At 43.2% G+C, this 17,933-nt stretch overlaps 1 long non-coding RNA gene across 1 annotated transcript; it reads right to left on the bottom strand.

Moving 5' to 3' along the window:
* Positions 1-1,589: 1,589 nt before the first annotated feature.
* Positions 1,590-16,704, bottom strand: LOC125704209 (uncharacterized). The gene is made up of 3 exons (XR_007381055.1): positions 15,462-16,704; positions 7,631-7,723; positions 1,590-1,669 (listed from the first exon to the last, which is right to left on the bottom strand). It is a non-coding gene; the product is annotated as an uncharacterized LOC125704209 (long non-coding RNA).
* Positions 16,705-17,933: the final 1,229 nt, after the last annotated feature.

Here is a 17,933-nt window from a genome sequence, read left to right as displayed (position 1 = left end):
AGGTTTTAACCGGTTTCCGGAAATTCTGCCGGTAAGCTTCAGGTACCAACTCATATGCCCGTAACACAGTAGCCTTAACGATGTCATAATCTATACTTTGTTCTAATGCCAGAGCCGAGCAAACTTCCTGAGCCTTCCCCACTAACTTGCATTGCAGAAGTAGTGACCACAAATGTCTAGGCCAGTTCAAGGTCGCAGCAATCCTCTCAAATATAGCGAAATAAGCATCCACCTCATTTTCCCGAAACACAGGAACAAGACCGATATGGTGACAAACATCAAAGCCAGAATTTCCACCTCCAGTTTCCTGGGAGAGTGGTGAACCTGAGGGAGAACGAAAGCTAGATCGAGGAGCGTCTGGGGCACCAGCCCGGTGATGGGCGGGCAGGCCGGCTGGAGGGGCTGTACTCGGTGTGTGTACTTTACGCGGAATGGGCACAGGTTTTTGTTCACCCATACTCATTCCGTGTAATGCCTCAACCTCCACTGTCTGGACACGGAGTAACTGAGCCTGGTACTCAGGCCTTTTAATCTCCAGTTCCAGCTCCCTAAGCCGAATTGTCAGCAGCAGATTCTCCCTGGTTGAGCGTGGATCGCCGAGATCCACGCGGATCCCTTTCCCCAGATCAACGCCGCCGGCTTCTGCTGTAGCCGTCAACCGTACAGGAGTGGGTGCAACACTTGGCGAGCTGTCTAACTCAGGTAGGATACCCTGTCGAATCAGGTCGTCCTGCAATGCTTGCTTTATAACCCGCTTAGAGGCTTCAGCGGAGACCGAAACATTAAAGAACTCTGCTATTCCTAGCAGATCGTCCTTACGGCACTTATCGAACTGTTCGAGTGTGGGGTAGAGGGTGAAAGCAATGAGGTCAAATTGAGCCATTTCCACTACACAACCACACACCCCCCCACACACACACAAAATAAACCGCCAGACAAACACCAGAAAAGGGAAAGGAACGGACGAGCCCCCAATTTCTGTTACGATCCTCAGTCTAGGGTTGAGGACCGACAGAAAGGTAAAGGGAAAGGAGACAACCAGAGGATGGGAAAAGGGAACACGGGAAACAAAGGGATCTTTTTTGTGTTTTTTTTATATTTATTCACAAATACTTTTACAAACAGTAGGGCAACAGACTTCGGGAGTGACACGGCCAAAACAATAAACAAAAACAGTGCTAACAAACGAATCCAAACTAAGCTAATTCTAAACTAAATGAAAACAGGAAAAAAAAATGACAAAACTTAATCTGACTTTCTTACCAATACAACTGTGAACCACACGAACGCATAAACAAAACAGCAGTCACTCCCTACGCACCTAACAGACACGAACATACAGGAAACACAAAAGCCGAAACACAGTATCCAAAGGGGGCGAGGCACAGAGAGTAGTCAGGAGGACAGCGAGAGATCAAAACCAGGAGACAATCAAACCAACGGCAAAGGTACAGAAAGGGCAAAGCGAAAGTCAGAAACCAGGAAACCAAAAATCTGTCATACACAAGCAATCAAAAACGCAATCAAACCAACAAGCCAACAAAGCCAAATGCCGCTAATCTCCCGCCACGGCTTTTTCAGTCCTAGATCCGGAAGCAGCGTCGAAGATCGGGGGCGTGGCCAGGTCCGGGAGGCGGAGTCGAAGGGAGCAACGGGCTACGAGCTGGACCTGCAGGGCAACCCCTCTCCTGAACCTTACGGTACGTAACAAAAAGCATTTAAAGCATGTGTATTATACATGATTTAAGAAGAGTATATCAAACTGGTAGCCCTTCGTATGGCTCAGTACCCATGAAGTAGCTCTCAGTTTCAAAAAGGTTGGTGACCCCTGCTATAGATTATGTATTTATTTATTTAGACACCCTCCCTAGAGCAATCTCTTAAGAGCCTGTTTGAGAAACATACATAGGAAAACAAATACCTTTTATAAGATAGAGTCTTCGTAAGACATTAAGTGTTACTATTTTCGGGAAACCCACCCTTGGAGTTGGAGTTGTTCATACCATTAGGTCTTGGTCATTGTTAGTTGTATTTCGTCAAATGTCAAAATATGTTTTTAATGGAAATAATAGCAGCTAATTTAACTCCCAGGATGCATTTTAAAATTGAGAACTATACTTTTTGCATCCATTGAAAAATGGAAAAGTGTAAGCACCAAAGCAAGATCTTTTCATCTGTCCTTTATTTTAGTTTTCGGCTATTTACTTTTCACACTCTTAGCACTCTTCCATCCTGACAGTCTGGAAGTCAGTGTAATTACTTAAATATTGTATTAAACATTTTAGACAGGCAAAGGAAAAAATTAGGAAAAACCTGAATGGGAATTATGAAAATACAGAAGGTTCTTCCAGTGACACGGAACAGCCTTAGATTTCATATCTGTCATCCCCTGCTCATCTGATCCTCCTGCGTGCCACGCCCCCTCGCTACCTTGTGTGGAATCCTTATGATGTTGTTAATTAGTCTGATGTATTTAAGTCTGCGTTGGGTATGTTTTCCCCAGTCTGGTCATTGACGTTGTGTTGCTGTTTGATCTTGTCTGTATTCACGTTTGATTAAACGCCAAGTTCACCTGATTTCGTGAGTCACTCACCTGCTTCCCTGGTCTGTGCCCCGCAGTTCATAACAACAACACCTTATTTCCTGTCTTAATATCGTTATCAGTCAGTGTTAAACCCTTTTTGATGCCTGTAAGACATATGTTAACGCAAGATTATGTGAATGAACATGTATGTATGGCAGTGATTAAACTCTGTATTGACCCCAGTTGAACATCCTAAGTGCTTCCACATTATGAGAAGAGCTGCAAGCCACACTGGCAGGCTTCAGATTAAAACTGAAAACTGACATTGCTGTATTAGGGATACTCTGTGCCATACTGACTTGCTTTAGATTTTGTGGCCAAATTTCCATGCTCACATGTATTTAACTTTTTTTCTATCTGTTTTTCCTCTCACTTGCACTTTTAAACTTTGGCCCTTCTGCGGGCACCTCACTCTCTGCAGCACTGATGTGGCAGAGGTGAAGGAGACCCCAGACCCATCTGCTGGGCCTCAAAGACACCACCAGCTTTCTCGTCTCATTTTAGGGTAATCAAAGTGCGAAAAGCCATTCTGGCAGCAATCTTCCTATCGCTGGATTTATGGAGAGAGTGTTTATGGCCACTACTTACTGCGTTTACTTGCAGTTTTCAAGTGGATTTGCCACATTTGCCCATCCTGTATGCTCCATGGAGGCAAAGTGCATCTAAATTATCTCACACTGCACCTTTGCCATGACATACAGATTTCAAATTAGAACCTAGACCCAAGAGGCAAAAAAGACCCCATTCTGAATAAGAATTTGTTTGTATCGCTCTCTCATATATATGTATATATATGCACATACAAACATGCAAGCATTCTGTGTATGCTGGTATTTTTGTGGCCAACAAAGATTATTTTAATGAGGTACATTTTGTAGTCTAATCTGGGCAGCCTCAGCAGGCTCCATCTGAAATTATTCGGAAGGAGCATTTGACATTAACTGCTGGGAGTGTTTGGCTCCATCGCGGAAGCCCCGTTCTGGTTGAATGATTTCTGCTGGGTACATTAAAATAGCGAACAGGTGCCCTGTTCATCCATCGTGGGTAGGGCTGCCCTCAGCATGGCTACATACACCTATCAAAAAAGATTAAGCCCTCAGTTTCTTTCAAGCAGGTGAAGACGCACAAAAAGGGCATCTATTAGTGGGTGTGGGTTTATATTTAATAAAATAATTTACTCTATAAATGACGTCTTATGTGAATCAATAATTCTGCCATATAAACACGAAAGAATGCAAAAAACGCTGGTGGCATTTCGGTGTGTGAACTGTGCAAAGACATTCACTTGCAATACTGAAAACATCATCTGAATTGTTTGGGTGTTATCCATTGTTTCAGTTCAAGTCAAACAACATAAAAATGCATTGTTGACGGAAATGCATTATTCCTATAGTTCTGGGTCAACATCAGCAGAGTCTTTAGATGATTGTCAAAGGGTTTACTTGGGAGTTACTGGAATCTTTGTGAATGTTTATGATCAAGAGTAAACACTGCAAACATAACTATAGACAACTGGGTGTGTGTGTGTTTTTAACTTTTGTATTGTCATCTCAATTACTCATCATTTACCTCTAGGCAAAGAATTCTCCAAACGAAGCCAACCAGTAAAACAAGATTTCTTCAGGGAGTTGACAAAGGAATTTCCTCAAGATCTTCGCACGAAACTACTGTAATTATGGATTCAACGATAAACTACTATCTCAGGGGAGGGTCATTACAGCCCTTGGCTTTTGCTGCGGATAGCAAATGGAGGAACAAGAGACACAGAAAATGCACCGAGAGAAAAATACAGACATAGAAGCCAAGAAATCAGAGTCTACCACTGCAGAATCACAGTCTGCAGTACATTGTCAGAAAAAAGTACCAATTTGTACCTTTGAGGGTTTATCACTGGTACTGTACCCTCAAGGGTCGGTGAATTGTATCCTACCTGTAGGCAAATGTACCTTTTAAAGTACAGAAAATGAACTTTTTTGTACTATTGGGGTTACATTAACGTTGTTTGTATCTTGGGGAACAAAACCTTACCAGGGCTGTATCCTTTTTTCTGCCGGTGTATGATGTGAGGAGTCAGTCTAGCACTATGACTCAGTGCTTTCAGTGTTGTATAAGGTTACAGTTGATTGTTATGTTGCAAGAGTCACTTATGTGCTAGGGAAGGATTCGCAGTCCTGTACCACAGTACAACAACAAGATATAGAGAATAGTATCTGTCTCTAAATTATGGCTCCATAGGAATTACATAAATAGCCTATGTACTGGAATTATTAAGTTCCAGTGATTAAGTTAAAGGCAAGTCAAAAAGACAGAGAGGTGAGAACTAATCCTATACCAACGGAAAGCTGTTTACAGTGCTACATGTATAGTGGTTGTTTTTGGAGTGAGGTGTCACATACACAAGACTAATGTTGATGTTTTCTGTCATTGTACTATTACATTGTACTCAAGTTCAGTTGGTTAGTTGACACATTTATGTTAAGCAATTAACAATAGGGTAGCATGGTGGTGCAGTGGTTAGTGCTGCTGCTTCAAACCTGTAGGACCATCATTCAAGTAATGGGGTTTCCTGCAGGTTTTTCTGGGACCCCAGTGACCATGCATAGGGCAAGGGGGTGGCTGGAGTTAAGAATTCAGGTAATCTAAGCCAGAATGCATTAGAACAGAAACCCCTTTTGCTCCCTACTTGGTCCATTACCTGTTTCAGTAATTAGAATTACTAAAGCTGCCATCTACGAATCATTTTTTTCCTATGCAGCCTTTGCAGGAACCAGTTTAACATTTTGCTCGGTTACTGCAAAATCTGAGGTATGAATTTAAAAGTATCAGTGCGTTTCTTCCCAGTACTTAATGCTGTGTCTGTTAAATGAATGTGGCTTAATTTTAGATTGGTGGAGCTCAAGAGGTCTTGACAAACACAGGTGCCACTCTAAACTGTAAGCCTTGGGATCTTTAGGCTTACGTCAACAAGTAAATCCGTAAAGTAAATTTAGAAGAGCTGGTTTTCCACAGGGACAGAAAACTTTCCTTGAACATGAATCAATCACATATAAAATTATTAAGAAGGTAAGTCACCACAACCTGACCACATACAGATAGAAGTCATTGGTAGCAATTAATCAATCACATATATATATATATATATATATATATATATATATATATATATATATATTCACACACACACACACATATGGTCCACTGGTTAGCACTGTTGCCTCACACCTCTACGCATGGGTTACGTGTCTGGAGTTTGCATGTTCTCTCCATGTTGTTGTCGGGTTTCCTCCAATTTCCCCCCACAGTCCAAAAACATCCTGAGGCTAATTGGAGTCGCTAAATTGCCCATAGGTGTACATGTGTGAGTGAATGGTGTGTGAATGTGCCCTGCGATGGGCTGCCCCCCATCCTGGGTTGTTCCCTGCCTCGTGCCCATTGCTTCTGGGATAGGCTCCGGACTCCCCACAACCCAGTAGGATAAGCGGTTTGGAAAATGGATGGATGGATAATTAAAGATACAGGAATCATACCTCAGGGTGACGTCAAATCGCCGGAAAGGACAGAAGAGAGAAAGAAAAAATATAATAATACTAATAGTAGTAGTAATAATAATAATAATAATAATAATAATAATACAATGACAGAACTATTATGCGATATCATACAGTAAGTATGAGTGACTATTGAGATTGCATAATAAACTTCCCCTTAATGGAGGGCAAGAGCTGTGCATGAGCATATGTCTGTTTGTATGTACTTATGTGTTGGGGAATATGAAAGTGAAACTTGGGGAGGCAGAGATAGGAGAGGGGAGTGGTATTAGCGAAAGGAAGATAGGTTGGGGGAAGGTTGTTATTATTGGGCCACCCAAGGCAGGCCAAGCCCACAATGCACCGTGAGCGGGCCAGAGGGTGAGGTACGGCTGCCCCTGGGACAGGGCCCCACCCATGACAGCTCCGACCTCCTACCCCTATTCTCGGATGGAGTGGGTTTGCTGTTTTTTTTTCCTTCAGTCTTTGTGAGTGGATAAGAAAGTGCTAATTTGGTGCAGGTCTGAGAAACAGATCATGCAGGCAGGTCCAGTCCGGGGTGAGAGAGATCGTAGGTGGGAAAGTGAGCCACCGGAGGGCCACTACACCAGACCAGCTCGGAGATTCAACCCCAGTGCACCAAGCCCAACCCCTCAGAAACCCAGAGTAAAGGGGAGGGTAGACAGTGAGTCAAACTCAAGCCTTGGGAAGTAGTGGGATTAGGGGGTTGGTGAAGTATAGATTGAGGGCAGGAAGTAAAGAGAGGAAGAAAAATGGAGGGAAGAAACTGAAGAAAGCTGGGTAAGATTACATATATATGTGATAGTTGTGGGCAGTGAGAGGTGGTGCAAATTAACTGAGAGAAAAAAAGGAGAAAATACAAATAACTAATATTAATATTAGTTGAGCCACAAAGATTGTGGTAGGTGAGCACAAAATATTTTGCCGCAATCATCAGTATACATAGATATAAATATGGACACCAACACTCGTATATAAAGACAAGATAGGAAGGGAAAAAGAGAGAGAAAAAAACAGAAAGATGCTGTTTCATGAGTCAATAAACCAATGATGTATCCAATATATAAATGCCAAGCAAACAATTCCAAAATAATGATGATAATAATGAGAAGGATAGCTTAACCACAAAAGAAAAAGAAATATATAAATATATAATAAATTATACAAGAAAATGAGAATTGGGGGTGTGAAAAAAAAATTAAGTAATAGTAATTGTCACGCCTCCTGGGTGTGGATAGCCGGAGAGCTGCCAATTAGGCTCCACACAGGAGCACTATGAAGGCGGATAGTACGCAACACACATCGAGGAGTATTTGCCAATGTTTCATTGCAATACCGAGCGGCTTCTTGTCTCGTGCCATTCCCTCATTCCTTGCCTTGTCTGTCTGCCTTTTGTGTGCTCCTCACCCTGCCTGCCTTCCTTCCCGAGACCAAACCCCATTCCTGAGTCTCCCATCCTGCCTGCCTTGCCTGCCCCTGGACTTTGTGTCTTCCCTACCTCTTGTCTCCGTGTCCCGTGCCTGCATGTAGGACAGACCACCCCGGCTTTCGACCCCAGCTCTCGCCCATGACTACGCTCCTCGTCTTGCCCCTTTAAACACTGCCGCTCGCCTGATCGAATAAACATTGTTCTGTCCCGCAATTCTGCGTCCATGTTTCCCTTCGGGGGGTCACCTGACAGAATACTTTGCCTTCAAGAGATGGACCCAGCAGGACCAAACCCCTTGGAACGGCGAGTTGCTGTTCTGGAACAGCTCCTCGCAGCCTAAGCCGCCCGTGTCCCTCTGCCAGCCTCACCTCCTCGTGCCCAGCCGTTTCCCAGATCGCTCTCCCGGAGCGGTATGATGGCAACCCCGAACACTGCAAGGGGTTCCTCATGCAGTGTGGCATGTACGTGGAGGAACACCCCGAGATGTTCGGGGATCCCGCGGCAGAGGTCCGGTTTGTAATTTCTCTCCTGACAGGGAGAGCCCGGGATTAGGCTACCGCCCTTTGGGCAGACCAAAGCCCTTTACTGCACTCAGCTCAGGACTTCCATCAGGCCTTCCTGGAGGTGTTTGATCACCCCGCAGTTCGAAGAGACCTGAGGGATTGATTGCTGGACCGTCGACAGGGAGCTCGGTCCGCAGCGGAGTTTTCGTTGGAATCCCGGACCCATCGCTGCTGGGCACCGATGGACTGAGGACTGCCTGCGCATGATTTTTCGACGGGCACTCAATCAAGAGCTGCAAGAGGAGCTTGCATCTCGAGGGGAGTCTGGTACCTAAGACTGTGTCCTTAGACAGTCTTAGTTTTGTGTGCCATCCTTGTAACCATGTTCACAGCGTGTCTATTATTTTACCCCTCACACCTAAACACTTGTATAAATTTGAATAAATAAATAGGTATAGCTACCACTGCATATATGTTATACCAGAATAATCTTGGAAATTGAATAGTCTAACCAGGGATCTTAGTGTGCCCTAACTTTCAAAGATTCTTTTTCTTTGTCTGACAAACCTTTCCCCCCCTTTTCTTTTCCACATTCCTCAGCAACCCTTACCTGATCTTTGTATTCTACCATGCCTATCTAAGGGTAAGATGTGCTGATGACAAGTATATGATATATAATGTCTGTATAAGGGTAATATCCGTTGAGGTGCAACCTAGACCACCTGTACCATATACTGGTGTGAGTAATAGAACAAAACATAATGACATAATATAAGTAATCATTAATTAATCATTAATTATATCATTAATCATAATTAAAGGTGTCAGATGAAGATCTCCTGGACAGGGGCCACACATGTTACGTTACCCAAGGCTATGTAATCACATTTAAATAGGATTTAGATGAAGTGTATTTCCAGTTTTTATTTACACAAAACTCATCCATGGTTCTGTACAAAACTTGTTTTGTGGGCACACTGTTTGGCACAATTTTGGTATAGCAGGGAGGACAGAATTTCTTTTGAAAGTATGTATTATTAAAACTGCAAACACAAACACAATTAGGAACAGTTACAATCTGAAGGCAAAGCATCTGTCAACATGTCTGAATAACAAAATCTAATAAATGGGGTGAGTTTCCCCAAGCCGTCATTACACTACATAGTTTGTAAGTTCTGTGTTAAAAGATAGAACTTATGAACCACCTAGAGTTAAGACAGCCTCAGGGAAACTGACCTATGCTTCTTTGCTCATATTAAACAATTACATAAAAATAAAAACTATAGGCCAAATATCATAACAATCATAATGAATTAATTTGCGTCTTCTCTGCTACTGAATGCAGCTGCATATTTGTAGCGGTAAGCACGCCGATAGGCTATAGGCCTCATTATTGTTCAGACCAGTGAGAATTTCCTGGTAAAAGTACCTTAAAAGCCAAGGGGAGACTAACTTGCAGAGTCTGTTTCTGCCTTTCTCCGATCATACACACATTCAGATGATGTCCTCTCAAATGAGACAGTATGTTGGATGTTTTCAGCAACATATCCAAGCTCGCTATAATATAACAGAGCTGTCAGACAATCTTAGCTATTCTCCAGTGCTGGTGGACTTTATTGGGAAATCAAAATTTTCCCACATTTCTGATTCTAATTGACTGTAACCAACTCACAGGCACAGTTAGCATTATGTTTTCCGTTTGCAAGACCTACTTATGTATTTAAGTTCCACCTGTGTCAGTAAATGTAGGCTATTCATTTATTTCACTCTTTGCACCCAGCTGAAAATAATGTACTGAACTGTACATGATGAATACTTGCACCAATACATCCCTAATATTTAGTCAACTAAATGTAGCTGCAAACAATCAATGGAAAAAATGGCATTATTACTTGGCCCATCATTTATCTATGCAGGTTTCCCTTTTGAGCAGGATCCTCTAGAATGACGTCTTATGACGTACACTCTTTCTTCGAGTATGACAGGCCTGTCTGCATGTGAAAGCAAATGCAGAAAGAAACTCAGCCAAATATGATTTTTTTTTAAAGTTTACTCACGTTAATGAGACACTTTATGTTTTTGCTATGTTTGACGGGAATTATAGTGTGCAAGACATATAATTAGGATTATTTGAGTTTTAGGATGCACTCAGCGCTAGGGCTGGGCGATATGGTTCAAAATTCGAATCACAATTTTTTTTTTACCAAATTTCGATATACGATATGCATCGATATTTTTCCTATCCAATTGTACTCAAAAAAAGTCACATATTCATATTATTTTTATATTTAATGGTTTGGATTCAACTGCACAGTAACAATGTTATATAATTTACTTAACAATTGCACAGGCATAAACAATATATACACATTAACTCAAGAAAGCCAATTGTATTTTTACTAGTGTAGTACTGTAGTTGTGTAAATTACTTATGTTTATCTGCCATAAATAAACTCAAAAACTTAAAAGCTGTTTTCAGTTGTTTCATTTTAAACTGTGCTTTGTAAACATATAAACCATAACAGGAACAAGCCTTCAAACAACTTCAAACAACAAACAACAAATTCTGTGCAAGAAACACAAGTCTATCAACTGCTTCCAGATTTACAGATGCCCTGTGGCAGTTCACTACAGGTATGTTCCCCCCCCCGTGCTAAATGCCCTTTCTGAGGACAAACTTATGGCCTGTATGCAGACATATTCACAAGGTGGCTGAGAATTGGAAAGATCGGTTCATGTTCTTTCCACCAAGCAAGCAGGTTTGTCTCATTGTCAATCTCTGCTGCTTGCAAGTATGTTGAAAGTTCAGCTTCAATTTTATCTCTGAGAGACAATGTGGATGATGACATTTTCATATTTTCACCGTATTGCTGAGCTAATTGATAATCATCATTATCTTAAATCAATATTCATCATTGGTTTGTATATTTTTCTTCTCTCTTTTTTTCTTGGTTAGTGCACACATAGTGTCACGGGCGTGCAGAACGGAAGATCGCTCAGGAAGCGAGAGCGATCAGGAACAGGCAGGCAGGCAGGCAGGCAGGCAGGAATCGGGGCAAACGAGGGTTTAATTCGAGGTAGGCATGGACAAATACTGGGTAACATCAATGACAGACAACGGGTTAGTGTACAACAGAGACTTAAATACAGGGAACTAATCAGAAAAGAACATGACGCGACTGGGCACAATCAGGGAATCACACGTGGGTAATTAGGGGGCGTGGCACACACGAGGAGCGGACGGAGCGGGCGTCACACATAGTATACACAACTTATTTCTGTACATATATATGTAATTTTTCATTGATTGAATATCTGTTTCTTTTACGTATTTTATTATATTGTACCTTTGTTATGTATATGACTTCTGTCAATAAGTTTACAGTTTCATTCATTTACTCATTTTACCTTGCTGTGAATGAATTAGTAGGGGTAGCATTAGTATACTGCACTGTAAATGTGCTAGTGTGACAAATATCCATTAGGCGATTCAGTACTCCATTTTTACATCAAACATTTTTTAAAGGTAATGTATTAAGCTAACTTTTAAATGAAATTAAAGTCTTTTGGGAGCATATTTAGGGTTTAAACTATAAAAATAAGCACATATATTACCATTTTTAGTGACTCTACCAAACATCTGCCAATCCTCCGCATTCGTGATGGCTCTTCCCCCAAAAGTAACGTTCTTTATTTTGGGTATGGATAGAAGACCTGCATCTTGTGATCTAAACGTACATTTCGGAATGTAGTTGCAAATGAGGTCACTTACATACTGCGCTGCAAGACCATTTACAGCTTTATAGATTAAGAGCAGTATTTTGTAGTCAACACGAAATCTAAATGGCAGCCAGTGTAGTGAAGATAAAATTGGGGTAATATGATCATATTTTTTAGTTTTGGTGAGGACTCTGGCTGCTGCGTTCTGGACTAGCTGGAGTTTATTTAATAACCTCTTTGGACAGCCAGAGAATAAGACATTACAGTAATCGAGCCTGGAGGTAATAAACGCATGAACCTCATGAACGCATGAATTTCTCTACATCTTGAAAGGAGAGCGTGTTTCTTAACTTGGCAATATTGCACAGGTGAAAATAGGCGGTACATCTAATGTTAGAAGCATGTACATCAAACAAAAGATCAGAGTCTAGAATAACACCAAGGTACTTGGTGTAATAATGGTATGATCGTCTGGCGCATAGCCTGTCTGAAAACAGACGCTTTTCATCTCCCAGTTTTCAATAAAATGGACTGTTAGGCTAATGTACGGTTGCATGGTACGACTAGTCCACAGATCGAATGTGGTGGGAAAGTATTCTACGTTCTTAAGCTGATTTCAAATTTTTTTCCTTCACCTCATCGTACAGTTTGGGCGGTTGTCTTTTGCTATGTGGTATGTTACGGCAGCTGTTATTTCCTTCCATTTGGGTCTTTTCAAACGGTGTGCAACGAGAGAAGGATGTTGCCAGTGTGGTCTGTTTTGTGGCAACAGTGGGCTTTGCTGCACTTTCAGAAGAGGCATGGCGAAGTTTAATACATTCTTCGTACTTTGTACCGTGATTTGTTTCAGATGATTGAATAGGTTTGACGTGTTGCCACTCTTCATTCCTACTTCTCTCTTGCATACAACAGTTTTTTGTTCGGTGTCATTCGGTCTGAAGCCAAACCAGTTCCAAACAATGGACATCACATTTGTGCCTTTTTTTGGCACTAAATCATCGCTGACAGCACTACCCACTTCTGTCTCGATTTCGGCCATTGTTGTTACTGTGGTTAAGCTAAGCAGGAGGCAGGGTCACAATGAGGCAGCGTTTAGGTTGGCAGAAATTATAAGTACTATTTTGTGGACCCAATTAAGTTAACATATCGCGATATTTTAATTGACGCATTAAAAATATCGTTCATATCGTAGCACTCAATATATCGCCCAGGCCTACTCAGCATAATGATATCATCGTTTTTGCATACAAATTCTGCACACCGGCTTAAAAAACAACCGCTTGCAAACAGATTTCCCAGTTTCCCCAACTAATCCCCATGTTGAGAATCAACAGAATCCCAAACGTCTACATTAAAGGGAACAAACCTGGCTCCAGTCGTAAAGCAGTATGGTTAATTATAATAAATACGGCACAGATGAAGATGCGATTATTACTGGCACGGAGTATCGATATGCTCTAGATATTTGACATGTTCCTAGGGAGGGCTTTTTTTGAAAAATACCCAGACAAAACACACAGCTTTTACATTTCAGCATTAAGCAATTAAGAGATAATCTCTTTGTCATTAATATTTTAAGCATTTACATGTATATGGGCTTACTTGTGATTGATAATGCCGACTTCCCCAATCATGCCCAGCTGTGCCCTGTTACTTCGCCCTGTCTTTCCTATATCAGTCCATGTCTCGACCTGTCTGATGTCCGTCATTGATGTTACTAACGTGTGATGTCCCATGTACCCGGTCTCCCCAGTTTTCCCCGTCTTTTGCCTGTCTGCTTCGTCCTTCCCTGCCTCCTGCCTGCCAGCCTGCCCGTCCAAAACTACAGTTCATGACATTTAGTGACTGATATGTTCATTAATTATTGTAGTGATGAGGCATTTTCTGTAAAACCAATATTGGTTGGCCCATCATTGGAGGCCCACCCTTTTGCTAGGGACCGTCTACAACTGTCTACAACCGTCTACAACAGGGGTCACCAACCTTTTTGAAACTGAGAGCTACTTCACGGGTACTGAGCCATAGGAAGGGCTACCAGTTTGAAACGCCCTCCTAAACTGATCTACACTTCATGTAAAATAAACATGTTTTAAATGCTTTTTTTAGATATTGCCATTTTCAGATCTAAATAAATACAAATGTGATTAAAGAAGAATAGCAATAGGATAAAATTATATTTTAGACGCTGCTCACTGGTGAGTTGTACTATTTTTAGAACAGGTCCGCGGGCGACTCATGCAGGGCTTGGGGGCATCTTGGTTCCCGCAGGTGCCATGTTGGTGACCCCTGGTCTACAAAGTGCAAAGTGCATTCAGGGGAACCAAGCATTGTTACTGGAGCATTTCTGCTAAGATTTTCTAATACAAACATCTGTGAAGTTGCAATAATTTCACATTCATACTGAACCAATTTCTCCCACTTCAAAGGTTGTAGTAGTTTCCATATGTGATCATTGACAAGTGGAATTTCATAGAAATATCCAACCATGAGTTTACAGTAATTCAATACGTTTTTAGGAAAATTACTTGTAGCCCTTCTTTGGTGTTGGCCTCGCCCCACCAGGCCTGCCTGAGTTCTAAAACGTAAAGGGACGTTAGGGTAATAATGAGCGGCACAGAGTTACTACTACTTTAATCAAACACATTTTAATGACCCAAAATAAAAGGACGAATACCCATCAAGGCCAAATAATCCAGAAAGGCTGCAATTCTATTCACTGCATCTTAAATGAAAACATAGGAAAATACGTCTGCAAGGTCAGCTCACCAAAACAAAACAAAATAATAATTCGGCCAAAAGCCCATTTACCGATACCGGTGCAAACACCTATAATCGAGCGATACCAACCCGCACTACTCGGTTAAATACCACTCTCAAGATATTAATACCTATACTCCATCCAAGCGAAAACACAGTCCTAACTGACAAATATAGCAGAAACCCTAGGGTTTGCTAATACCAGCACATACACAATCCACAAAACAAACCAAAGTACATATTACTTTCTTTTAACATAAGCATTTGTTACCTCACATATTCATGTCACATATACAACAACGATGAAACAATATTACACAGTATATAAAAGTACATACCGGTGCAGGCCTGTTCAATAACGTTGGTGCGCTTTGCTTCACCCCTAATGGGCATCCAACAGTGTCGTACTCACAAAACCCCAGTGAAGCTTGGAAAGCTACCCATCCAGTGGATTTACTATGCAGCAATCCAGATCAGTGCTATCCGGTGAAAATGGCGCCTCGGTCACTGCAGCCCTCAGATAAATACTTGCTTCCCCCACGTCAACAACAACAAAAACTAATTTATTTTTATATAGCGCATTATCACAACATTACATTGTCTCAAAGACCTTTACAGCATCCTCACCCAAAGCCCCCAGTGAGTAAGCCATAGGCGACAGTGGCAAGGAAAAACTCCCTAGAAGGAAGAAACCTTGGGAGGGACCAAACTCAAAGGGGGAGCCCATCCTCCAGGGGCCGGCAGGGATATTCAAATAGAGAGATGGTTAAGTGCCAGAGATGGGGAAGCGCCAAGTCACATTGTCCCAATCATAAGATTTGGGAAATAACTGGAGAGCAAGGAAGATGACAAGCCAATGCCGATGCCGAGTCTTCTTCCAATCGCCAGGTAATCACCAGAGGTAAGGCAGCGGGTCATACATGGAAGATCAGAACGGCGAGCTGGATGCAGGGACGTCACTGGTGGTGGCGACGTCACATGTAGCCGGGTGTGCTGGATATCTTGATAGATTGAGGTCTCCAGGCATCACCCCCCAGGAGGAGTAGGGGAAATAAAATGTACAATTAGGCAAAGTAGAGGAGGCTATTGGCAGTGCTAAAAGCTAGGTGAGTGCAATATGCAATGTGCAAGCTCCGGCAGATATGGCTATGGCAGCATCAGTAGGAGGGAGAGGCAAGTGGGAATGCAGGCATGGGGAGTCCCTGAAATGTCAGCACTCCAGTTCCACAAGAGATTGCAAAGCTAGAGTGACAGCACTGACAGTCCAGTTTATCCAAAGCCAATGGCACCGATCCCCACCCAGCTCTACACCTCACACTACAGGTCTGACTGGGAGTGAAGAGTTAGCTAGAGCTAGAACTAGTGTCCCTATACGCTAAACTAAACAGGTGTGTTTTTAGTCTAGACTTGAATATTGAGAGTGAACCTGACGTCAGTGACTCATATATGTCCCAAACCCTCCCCGTTTATGCTGGAGCCTTTGGAAAGTAAACCATAATACTTCTAACTATTACAGTTCCTGCAAACCAAAGAAAAATTGAAAAAAAAAAGAAAACTGTGCAACAGCTATTTAGCCGCGCTATGCGTGCTAGCCTCAATGTAACTCCAGTAACCTGCCGTCTCATCTGGAGCCGCACTCGCCAAGTGCGTCACCCCCCCTTTACCTAACGTAGGCTACACTGCTATTAACCTTGTCCCCAGTACCTCTGAAGAACAACCAAGCAAAATACAATGAGTGACCAAAGAGAAAAACAGTGGAACCTTCCCTCCTCCACTCTCCCGCTGCTTTTTTTTGTCTCCCCCTCATGCAGCTGTTTTTTTCACCCCTGAACCCACCCTCTCACCTACCATGTGAGTGGGATCCAAACAGACTAGTACCTCCTCCAATCACAGAGCGGTTTAGCACTTCTAGCCCAGCTATACAGCACTACATGTCCGTATGACCAATATGTCCCTTCACAGACCACGCTATGGAGCATACTCCTATTAACCCAGCCTTAAAGGAACAGACACCCTAATAGGGCATGGTTTGAATAAGCTGGGCTAAACTCGGGTTACATACTGTAAACCACACAAACGAAATTCTCCCACTTCAAAGGTTGTAGTAGTTGCCAGAGGTGATCACTGATTTACCACATGTCCCCCTAAAGCAGTGGTTCTCAAAGTCGGGCCTCGGGCCCCACTGCCCTGCTTGTTTTCCTGCTATCCCTGCCCCACACACAAGTCCCAGCTGTCTTTCAGCTTCTGATTGACTGAACACACCTGATCCAGGTATTCAGCAGTGTGTAGGGCAGGGATAGCTGGAAAACAAGCAGGGTAGTGGGACCTGAGGGCTGAGTTTGAGAACCACTGCCCTAAAGCGTCCGAAGGGACCAAACAGGGGACACGACAGAACTCAGAGCACAACAGCGCCTGGGGGAAACAAAAGCCAAAAGACAAAGCAAACAGAAACTGTACAGGCACCAAGAACAAGCAGGACACCAACTGAACAAACATAGACACCAACCGGGACACCAAGGACGAGAACAGGAGACCCAAAGAAATTAAGGAAGGGGACATTGAAGGGACATCACCAGAGGGCACACTGACCAAAGGGGGACAAGACCCAGACGGGAACAGGGGAAAACAAAGTGGATGAGGAGGGAACATGGGGAAACCACCCACAAGGGGAACCAAACCAGGGGATGGGGGCACAAAGGGAGGGAAAAAAACATGGATCCGGAGGGAACCCCGATGGACAGAAGGCAGAAGCAGCCACGGCCACAGGCGACCGCGAGGCTGGAACTGGAGGGACCCTCAGCAACCGTGAGGTAGGAGGTGGAGGTGCCATTAGAGGGGGCGAGGAGGTAGTTGAAGATACTGCAGGAGGAGACGAGGAGGGAGGCGAAGAGGTCACCGGAGAAGGCAAGTAGGAAGTTAAAGCTGCCACAGGCAAAGGCAAAGCCACAGCCGGCAAACCCTTGGGCGAATGACGAGGCTGAACTGGGAGGGCCGCAAGCAATCAACAAATCATCACAGGTGGGATTGTAGACTGCCAATGAGTCACTCCAGGGGAGACCACAGGTGACCACCGGGCAGGAGCCGGGGGACCGCAGTGACAGCCGAGTAGGAGATGGGGGAACCGTCAGCGACTACTGAGCAGAATCAATGAGGATTGAAGGCAAACCCGCAGGCAGGTTGGGTGGGACTTGACCCTGGCCTAAGTGGCCTTTCCTTATCTGTAACGTTCAATATATGAAATTCATCTCTGGCTGACTGTACATTGGGTTTTACCGCAGTGGATGAGAGGGTAGCCTCCCTTCGCCTTCGGGTGGGGGGACGGGTTCTGACTGTTGTTTGCGCTTATGCGCCAAACGGCAGTTCAGAATACCCACCCTTTTTGGAGTCCTTGG

This window comes from Brienomyrus brachyistius, chromosome 1, assembly GCF_023856365.1.
Source record: "Brienomyrus brachyistius isolate T26 chromosome 1, BBRACH_0.4, whole genome shotgun sequence".
Classification (NCBI taxonomy): domain Eukaryota; kingdom Metazoa; phylum Chordata; class Actinopteri; order Osteoglossiformes; family Mormyridae; genus Brienomyrus; species Brienomyrus brachyistius.
The sequence above is the reverse complement of the archived record's forward strand: the minus strand, read 5'-3'. Positions and strand labels throughout refer to the sequence as shown.